This window comes from Mytilus edulis, chromosome 12 (assembly GCF_963676685.1).
Source record: "Mytilus edulis chromosome 12, xbMytEdul2.2, whole genome shotgun sequence".
Lineage (NCBI taxonomy): Eukaryota > Metazoa > Mollusca > Bivalvia > Mytilida > Mytilidae > Mytilus > Mytilus edulis.
This window is the reverse complement of record NC_092355.1, coordinates 23,512,671-23,522,806: the sequence shown is the minus strand read 5'-3', so window position 1 is coordinate 23,522,806 and position 10,136 is coordinate 23,512,671. Positions and strand designations below refer to the sequence as shown.

At 31.5% G+C, this 10,136-nt stretch overlaps 1 long non-coding RNA gene across 1 annotated transcript; it reads right to left on the bottom strand.

Annotated features, from left to right (window-relative positions):
* Positions 1 to 2,552: 2,552 nt before the first annotated feature.
* On the bottom strand, positions 2,553 to 7,791 carry LOC139499382 (uncharacterized). Its single transcript, XR_011658177.1, has 3 exons — positions 7,697 to 7,791; positions 4,625 to 4,840; positions 2,553 to 3,670 (listed from the first exon to the last, which is right to left on the bottom strand). It is a non-coding gene; the product is annotated as an uncharacterized lncRNA (long non-coding RNA).
* Positions 7,792 to 10,136: the final 2,345 nt, after the last annotated feature.

The window sequence follows — 10,136 nt, the reverse complement described above, 5'->3', positions numbered from 1 at the left end:
CATTTTTGTATGAACAATGAGATTACCCATAGTCCTTTAGAAATTGAATTGATATCGTTCACTGTAATCTTTTTCTTATTCTGATGGTTTGTTATATTGTTTTCGATTTAACTAAAATATACGAGAATATTCACAAAAGCAAAAGCTATAGGCCAGGTATACAAACCAATTACGTTTAAATAGTTTTATATATTTGTTCCATTGCCAAACAAATTAATGTTATTTTGTTTGTAATATGATATCAAAAATAAACGCAGGTCGATCTGTTATTTGCAATGTCAGCATAGTGTGTTTTAATAATGATAAAATATTCATGGTGAGTTCATTGAGACGAGAGATATGTAAAACAATTTAATTAAAATAGTTATATTTCTCGAGTGTCTGATAATTAAATATGATTTAGTGTGAAAAAATATATATGTAAAAAAAGCAGGTCGATCTTTCATTAGAAATTTCTCTAAATTAAGTTTACTGATGATAAAATATTCATGACAAGTTCATTCAGACGTGAACTTTCATTACGATAATGTTTGGACAATATAAAAAAGGAGATATGGTATGATTGCCAATGATATAACTCTCCACAAGAGACCAAAATGACACAGAAATTAACAACTATAGGTCACTGTACGGCCTTTACAATGAGCAAAGCCCATACCGCATAGTAAGCATTTATTATGCATACTGATGCTGTCACGCGGAAAACAATTATTCGAAATGATGACAACAGTCGAGAATAAAAACATTTTTGTTTAAGTATTTGATAAACCGAAACATCACTTTTTCTCAAAGGATCTAAACGGTTTGATATAAAACTTTAATAAAATCTTCAGATAAAAACGTCATATTGAAAGGATAATAAAACCATCTATATGATCACTAACATAATACTTTAAACTATAGTGCATGCTACGTTAGACAACTGTCAGTATCTTGATGCGCAACATAAGTTAAACGTTAATGTATCGAGTGCGTTCAAATAACGTTTTGAAAGAGAAAAAAATCCTTTGTTCCAAAAATCAAACAAATTGTATTTATTTTTAACATAAAAATCCACCAACTTCCGCTCATTTTAAATTGTACTTATATTGACTAAAATTAATTTTTAAATGCAATACCAAATTTTTCCTTTTTTCTCTCATTTGCTGGATCAACACAATATTTCAGGAACACTACACACTTATGTTTGTGCCACAGTTAAGCCACAATGGATGTGTACTGTTATGCGTATTATAATTGTGTCTGTCACAATTAAGAAGTATTCTATTCAGGGGTTGTCTCTCGTTGCAGTGTGTCATGTTTGAATTTTGTTTATTTTTTTGTCATAAATCAAACAGTTGTATTTTGTTTGATTTTTTTCAGATTTTTCCTATATAGTGCAAGTTTTAATCTGTATGGTGATCTCTGGTTGTATACGTTTGTTTAAATCCGTATTATTTGACTCTTTTGTATAGATGTCTTATATAGGCAACCATACCGGATCTTTTAAACTTGATAGCACAGACAAAAAGGCTTCAGAAAACGAAAATTAAGTTTAAGTGCATGCATATCATGTGATATCTTATAATCTGTAAAAATGTACATGCCAGCCAAACAGTCATTCATTACAAGAAACTTTAATTATTGTGTGCAATGTTATTCTTAACAAAGAACTGTTATAAGTGTGTTCACGGTCATTCTTTACAAAGAAACTTTTAAAAGTGTGTGCACGGTCATTTTTTACAAGGAACTTATAAAAGTGTGTGCACGGTCATTCTTTACAAGGAACTTTTAAAAGTGTGTGCACGGTCATTCTTTACAAGGAACTTATAAAATGGTGTGCACGGTCATTCTTTACAAGGAACTTTTAAAAGTGTGTGCACGATCATTCTTTACAAGGAACTTATAAAAGTGTATGCACGGTCATTCTTTACAAGGAACTTTTAAAAGTGTGTTTAAGGTCATTCTTTACAAGGAACTTTTAAAAGTGTGTGCACGGTCATTTTTTACAAAAACTTTTATAAGTGTGTACACGGTCATTCTTTACAAGGAACTTGTACCAACAAATTCAAATGTTCAACGAATTCCAAGTTTTCTATAGGCTTTGTGTGCAGAGATTATCAAAACCACAAAATCCAATACCCCACAAAATTCAAGTCTTTCAACCGTTCCTGATCACTAAAGAATCTACAGAATACAAAAATCTCTTTTTGTGCTAAACCATACGTCTAAGGCAGTTGTTACCTGGACTTTAATTCATGGAAAAAACATATTTTATGATAGTTTTATTACTTTACAATAAGAATAATTGATAAAGAAAAAAATAAGCATAGTCTTATCTTAAAAAAGATGCATATCACATTTAAATAGTAAATTTTTACATATAAAATAGCCATTACGTTAATATATAAAAATAGTTAATACTATGGATTAATTTATTTTCGAGTGTACCAATTTTCGTGGCTTGAGTGAAACTTTCATATTCATGGATATTTAATTTCGTGGTTTTTGCAGAGCCTGCGTACATTCCTTCAGAAAATTGTCAATTCGTTTAATATTTGAAATTCGTTGTTATCCAACTAGTATTAATGAATCGAGAGTATTTTCCTGACAACTGAAGTGGTATCATCTTTGATCAGAGACAATACATCTGAGAAATCTTGATCTACGATGGTACAACGGGTTTCAATATCATTCGTCGATGTCATAGTAAAATTAAACAACTGTATTTGCGTGACGTTGTTTTCAATTTTGAAAAAATAGTTTTGATAACTCAAAGGATAACAAAAAAGAAGCCGTTCCACTGTACACTTTAAACATTAAAGATAGTCTATGGATAGTTGTCTTATTGTCACTCATTCAACATCTTCCTATATTCATAAACCTAGTATTCGATTCAGACAAAACACCAATATGACAATGCGAAACGAAACTGTCAATTGATATATATTCATGATGGACACACATTCATTTATGTATATTGTTTGTTTGATGATATTCACAATTCGTTTATCTATTTTTGACTTTAGGAGAATTATGCATCACATTGGGGGAAAAAGTTGCCGATAAAACATGTCATATGTAAACAATTAATTTCGCTTTTGTTATCTTTACAAAGTGAGTAAATTATTCCCTCGGTTTGTAAAAAAAAAATAAAAATATGTATTTCAAGAACATTAAGTTTTCAATGTATTCATCGAAAACATTCGTTGTTATACAATAGAACTTTTTCTACAGTAAACTTGTACCTGTATTTCTGTTAATTTATTTGAACATTTCAACCCCCCACCATATAACTATAGCCTAATAAACAGCATGATTACGATAATTGGAAATGGAGTTATATTTAGCCAATATAATTTTTAGTTAACAGATTACAAAATAAAACAGGTTTCATGATTTTGGACGTTCCAAATCTAACTTCATTACTAAAGAGTAAAATGACATAAAAATTAAAGTTTTAACATTCATCAACATATTGGATAAGCAAATACATTAACCATGTGCACGTTCAAAGCTCCTAGAACGTTAATGATGGACAGTTTGACAAAACGACCATCAGTATACCGTCTGCACTGAAATACCAGATGCTCTCCACTTTTACCGGGTCCTTTGTAATGTGCAAATACCGACAAATCATCAAGGCATGGTCCAACAGAAATATCAAGGTCATGAAGCCTGTGGCCGTGGCCTATGTAAAAATGATAAGGAATAAATTATTAAATGCACAATGTTTAAGCCATCTTTATCGTGTTTATACATAATGTAAAATCTTTAATTCGGTGCAAAAGTTGATGTTAAAGTTAAATTTGTGTTTTATATCGTGTTCAACAAGAATCTTTTTTTCTCTTCTATATTTTAGCAGCTTTAAAGAACAAGCGACAGCAATAGAAATGGTTCAGCCTAAATAAACCGTTTCAAAGCTAGTAATACTGAAAAATATTATAAAAACTTTCAGATTTGTTGGCTACAGGTAACAACGTTTTACGCAATTGACATTAACCGTTGAATGGACATTATCTTTTTTTTGAGAGCGAACAATGAAAATACCAGTAACCCTTTAGATTTTGAATTGGCCATCTTTCCGTGAATGAGAGTCAATGTACTAGCTGCCTTACCTTTAGAAAAGCAGATTATTATTGTACTTAATGATGAATAATAGTGTGTTATAGTTCATGTCTTTTGCTTAGCCAATATGAGAACTAAGTAAGCATATTATATGAAAACTGAAAGCAACCATCAGCCTCTTCGTGAAGACAAATAATTAAAACAGTTCTCTTTAATAGTTAGTTTGCCTATCTTAATGCAATCAGGCATAGATTACCTTAGCCGTATTTAGCACAACTTTTGGGATTTTTTATCTTCAACTTTGTTCTTGTTTGGCTTTATAAATATTTTGATATAAGCGTCACTGATGAGTCTTATGTAGACGAACGCGCGTCTGGTGTACTAAATTATAATCCTGGTACCTTTGATAACTATATACTACGAAATGTCCAATTTTTAAAACTGTTTACTATTAAAAAAAACACTTAAAAAGTTTTTGTACTGTTTCTCATTTCTCTTGTATATTCTAATATGTGAATCACATCGCGTATAAACTTCAGTCTTTAAGTATATTTAAAATTTAGATTGAAAAACGTACCATCCCCGGACATGTTGATGATTTCAATTCTCATTATGTTGTAGATGTTTCCTAGGTCTACCCACCAATACGGGGACATTTCCGTTGCCGTAAATTGATAAGTATTATTTAATCCATCGATAGCATATTTTGCCCATTGGTTATAAATTTGTGAGCTTTGATCAGCAATCTTTCCAAGCGCAACATCTTGAGGTTCCTCATTAGGTATTTTACAATCTAAAAATGAACGGTTTGTTTTGTCATTAATTTTACTATTTGATTTTTAATCTAATTCAATAACTTTAAGAAGTTTTATAGTCAATAAAAAACTTTAACCTTACTTTAATTATCTCAACTATATCCATGTGATAACGGCTCATAACGGAAAATTAAGGCTTAGCTTAAAGAAAACCACAATGTGGTATGATTGTAAATTAGACATCTCTCCATCAGATACCAAATGACGTAAAAGCTAGTGCTTTAAAAAGGCAAATGCTTGTATGTGTTTAATTCATCAAGATACCAAGAATGTTTAATATCGAACCAGAGCTGCGCCTAAAGACTTAGCTAAATACGATAACAATGTTTAATTTGCCGGTGATGATTTCACAGACGCTTTAAAAATACAACGAACAAAACATATATTTGTGTATTCACATGCTCCACACCCCTAGCTTCACTTGGAGAGATTTAAATTAACCGAAGAGTCTTTCTTTCTTGCATCTAAACGATTTGTTATTAGGAGATATCTTTGAATTAAGTTGTTAGATAACGTTTCAACATTTAATGCATTACTTTGGAAGGGTTGTCACAAAAGGCACCGTGCTTCAAAGGGTTTTGAGAAGACTTAGCTGGACTCAAGAAAAAAAATGACTACACTTGTTAACTTGTATGCAACTATTTGAAACTGATAAAACAATTGTAATTGAAACTAAATGAACTCTAAATTGTTTTTCTTAAATGCTGACATTAACGATCTGGTCTCGCTTCTCCCAGCACACCTGTTTTTATTGCTACTAACTTGACATTTGAACAGAATTCGAACAAAACATTGACAATGTTTTATCCGATGATATTTGCATTCATTTTGATATAAATCTACACAATTAACCAAGAAACCGCTTTAGATGTTGTCTCGAGCGCAATATTTATATGGCTACTAACTTGACATTTGAACGGATTATGAACAAAACATTGATAATGTTTCATCCGATGATTTGCGCATGGATTTATATATAAATATAATCCACAAAATTGACTTAGCCATCCTTCAGATTTAATGAAGATCTGGAATAAAAAGATCAAACTTTACGAATATGAATTATTGTACTTAAATTCAAAGATATAAATCAGTCAATGTTGAAATAAGCAGAAGCGCAGGATTGAGTTTACGGGAAAAAAACCTCCATGACACCGAAATTACCGACTTTCATACCAAAGCACTTGATTCATCACTAACTCATATTTTTTGCCCAAAAAGTCTAATTTATTTATACTATATATTTTAATCAATTATATATAATTTTATCTTAAGTAATATATATAACATCATAACTTTCTAATCATAATAATAACAAGGTATAGCCCCTTTCAACTGAGTTTTGCAGTTGTTATTGTGTTGTGCGTTCCCACCACTGTCCCTGTTTTAGCGAGAGGATTAAAACCCGTTTAAACTTGCATTCTGGCCCGAGTAAGGAGTCTAAAGTCACTGGTGGTCGTTGATTACTGTCATACATACTTGATCTTTGTTTGTTTTGTACATAAATCAGGCAGTTAGTTTGTTTCGTCTGCATTGTATGTCGGGGTCGTTTATAGCTTACCATACGGTATAGGTTGGCTCATTGTATAAGGTCGTACGATGATCTTAAGTTTTTACATCTAAGAGATTTGATCTCTGATTGATAGGTGTCTTATTGACAATTATAACACATACACAATGCATAGGATATACTGTATAGTATTTGGATTGTGCAAAATGATCCTTATTCTTCCCAATTAGGCCCGAGAACATGCATTTCTTTTAGACAATAAACGGAAATTAAAAACATCGCATCTGCTCTATCGACGTAACTTAGCAAACTTCTATCCCCCCTTATATAAGAAGGCTTCATGTAATGTCTTTCCCCGAGGGTATCACAAGTCCAGTAGTCAGCACTTCTGTGTTGACTTGAGTTATCATTGATATGTTCATAAATATAAATTAACTGTTAACAATCTTTGAATTTTTGAAAAACTAATGCTTTTCTACCTCAGGAATAGATTACCTTAGCTGTATTTGCCAAATGTTTTGCAACATTTGGTCCTCAATGCTCTTAAACTTCGTATTTTATTTGGCCCTTTAAACATTTTTTGATTCGAGCGTCACTGATGAGTCTTTTTGAGACGAAACGCGCGTCTGGCGTAATTATAAAATTTCATCCAGGTATCTATGATAAGTTTATTTCTATCAATTCCAAATATTTTATGCTGTAATGATCTTGACTAGTTGCCACTTTAAAAATTTGCACTAAAAAAAGCATAGAACAAGGAAATTGTTGCACATCATCGGGACGATTTTGTTCAGATATACTGGATGTTGCATACACAAATTGTTGTATTATTTGTAACGTTTTAGTGAAATATTAAGCAAAAGAATCGTTGTCCGATTGTCGTGCTGATGCAATATAAACATACCCACCAGAACAAAATCAGGACCCACCAGCACCAATCATGACTAAATTACCAGCACAGAACGTTCTCTCGCATGACAACATCGCACAACGTGAAACTATATACATTCACTATATCCTATTTCATACAATTCAAGTGATCAATTACCTTGTGACATGATCGTCAATTTTTTTTTTCGTGTAATAATTTTATTTGATAGTTGTTGAATGTTTATTCAAGACTATTGTTGGAAACACTGGTGTCAAAACACTACTGTTCCTTTCTTCATCAACTTTCACCCCACCATAGTCTTAATTTCTTATATAGTGTTTTAGGAAATAATAAGACGTGATGCTAATATCTATCGCTATGCTTATATCTTCCGCCGCACAAAGGCTAATGGACATACTATACTACTATCTTTATCAATGATTTCATACTAACCGTCCATTAGACAAACGACCTTTTTGTTTTGAAGGCTTTCACACATTTCACCTTCGGCGCATTGATTTCCAACACACGGATCGAAGAGTGGATCCTGAAAATAATAACATTCATTTAGCTTCCATATGAAGTATATGAATTATATGAATCATATGTATGGTTATCAATAAACTGCTTAATATGAAGTAGAGACAGCAGGGTGTATATTTATGCATACATGTATGTATGTATGCTTGTACAGCACCTAGAATGGAGACTTTCTCTACTTATCACATAGATATAACTCGAACATAATGGATTACATGGAAAATCTTATAGTTTGTCGGATCTGCGGAATGATCTATGGACATTGTCAGGATTCAGCGCATCATAAACATTACATCATATGCATAGCGCTTGCAGGATATACCAATCAATCGTCAGAAAAGGCAATAACGATCATTGTTCACTGTGTAGACGATTAATCCGGGCCTACAACTACAAAAATGAAGAACGTCATTCGGCTTCCTATCCTTTTGTGAACACATTGTGTCTGCTCAAATGTTTCGACTTCTTTGAAAAATCATAAACGTTGTTTCAATGACTTTCAAAAAACATTCTAGTCGTTTACTCAAAATAGCAGTAACGTTTTTCTCAATATCATATGGGCTTAAACTGTATGTCGTTAACAACTTTAACAGGTTAAAGATGATGACTAATTTGGAAGACTCTAAAACAAAATACTTAAATTAAAAGGATCATTAATCGATTTGGAAGTTTGTGCAATAAAATTAATCCACATCTTCAACACATTGTAACATGTTGTACGGAAGACATCATTTTTATTATTGTGTAAATAATCATTTAACTGTTTATTATCCTTAGATTGTAAATCATATGGAGCTTTCTAACCCTCTATGGTTCCAAATGGGTCTAACAGGACTTTCCTGCGTTGTTTCAAGGCCGTTTTAAAAACATAATTTCGTTAATTCAAGATAAATAAAGTCAATAGTAGTAAACTGCTGTTCGAAACTCATAAATCAATTGAAAAAAAAAATCTGGGTTACAAACAAAACCTGAGGAAAGCGCATCAAATATTAGTGGAGAACAATATTCAACTAGTGACATAACAACACTAATAATTAACTCATGCTCTTCACGTGTTCGTTAATAAATGTGTTGTTCGATCATTCGTTGAATATTTTCTCTATTTGAATTCTTCGATTAGTTATTCTTTAACTTAAGAGCATCATTGACGAAGGGCCGGGTTATCTTTAGAAAACAAAATCCCAGATTCTAGACAAACGAAATTCAAAGAACAACAAAGATTTAGCTGAGCTGCATCTAGGTCATGATATAAAAAAGAAGATTTGATATGATTCCCAATGAGACAACTATCAAAAATTTTCATTTAACAACAATTGATAAAAGAAAAACTGATGTTAGAAAAATAGCCAAAGATAAATAGAGAAAGTCCTTTCTATCTCTTTTTTGGATCATGTGAACGCTTTTTAACAGTTTCGAGATAAGTTATCGGAGTTTTTACTGCATGATATATAGAAAAATTAAAGTGCAGAGAATCGTTTTTAAATAACATTCTTAAATTTGGTCAATGAATGCTAGTTCCTTCGATGGTTTGAGATATGAAGGATGAATTACTACTACTTAATAAAGAAGTATTCTTAAACAGTAAAAGGGTACTAACATTTAACATCAAAAAGAGGGGGGTCTTCAAAACAAAATATTCTGATACAAAATTTAATGAAAAAATATTGTGGTCGGCAGATTACAGAAATGTCTAAATCCAGATTTTCCCAATACCTAATATTGTTAGAGTTTTAAAGTTTTTTTTATCAATAGCTTCAGACAAAAAAACATACCCCCTCCCCAACCATTAAAGTTTGAAGGTTGCTCTTTAAATAAATACTCGTTTGCTTACCTATTTAAACCTGCACTTTATTGAAATTTGAAATAGTAGAATGATAAGAAGTTAAAGTAGCATTTTGATTTTATTTCCTGACCTATACACTAATTAGGTCTAATTGTGACACTTTTAATTGTACGATAAGTCTGGAGAGAACCATATCGATTGCTTATTTTCTCAAAATAAAGCACATGGTAAAGTAATGAAATTCGAAAGTACATTGATCAAGCAGACTTTTTGTAACATAATTTTAAGAAAAATCTATCGTCTGACATTGAAAATTAAAAATAACACGTTTAATAATTCCATGCGTCCGAAGCATTTTTCTGGATTTATCTTCATCAGGAACGCTCAATGCCAAACATTTGAAATCCCAGGGATGTATAAGTACCGAAATAGTTGAAGAGCTATATGACAAAATTCCTTCAACAAATAGCAAAATTCATTTAAGGTCAACTTTGCCTAAGGGAGTTGAAACCTTAGTTTCTTTATAATTCTAAAATTTATAGACGGATAAGAAAGAAATTTTATAATGCA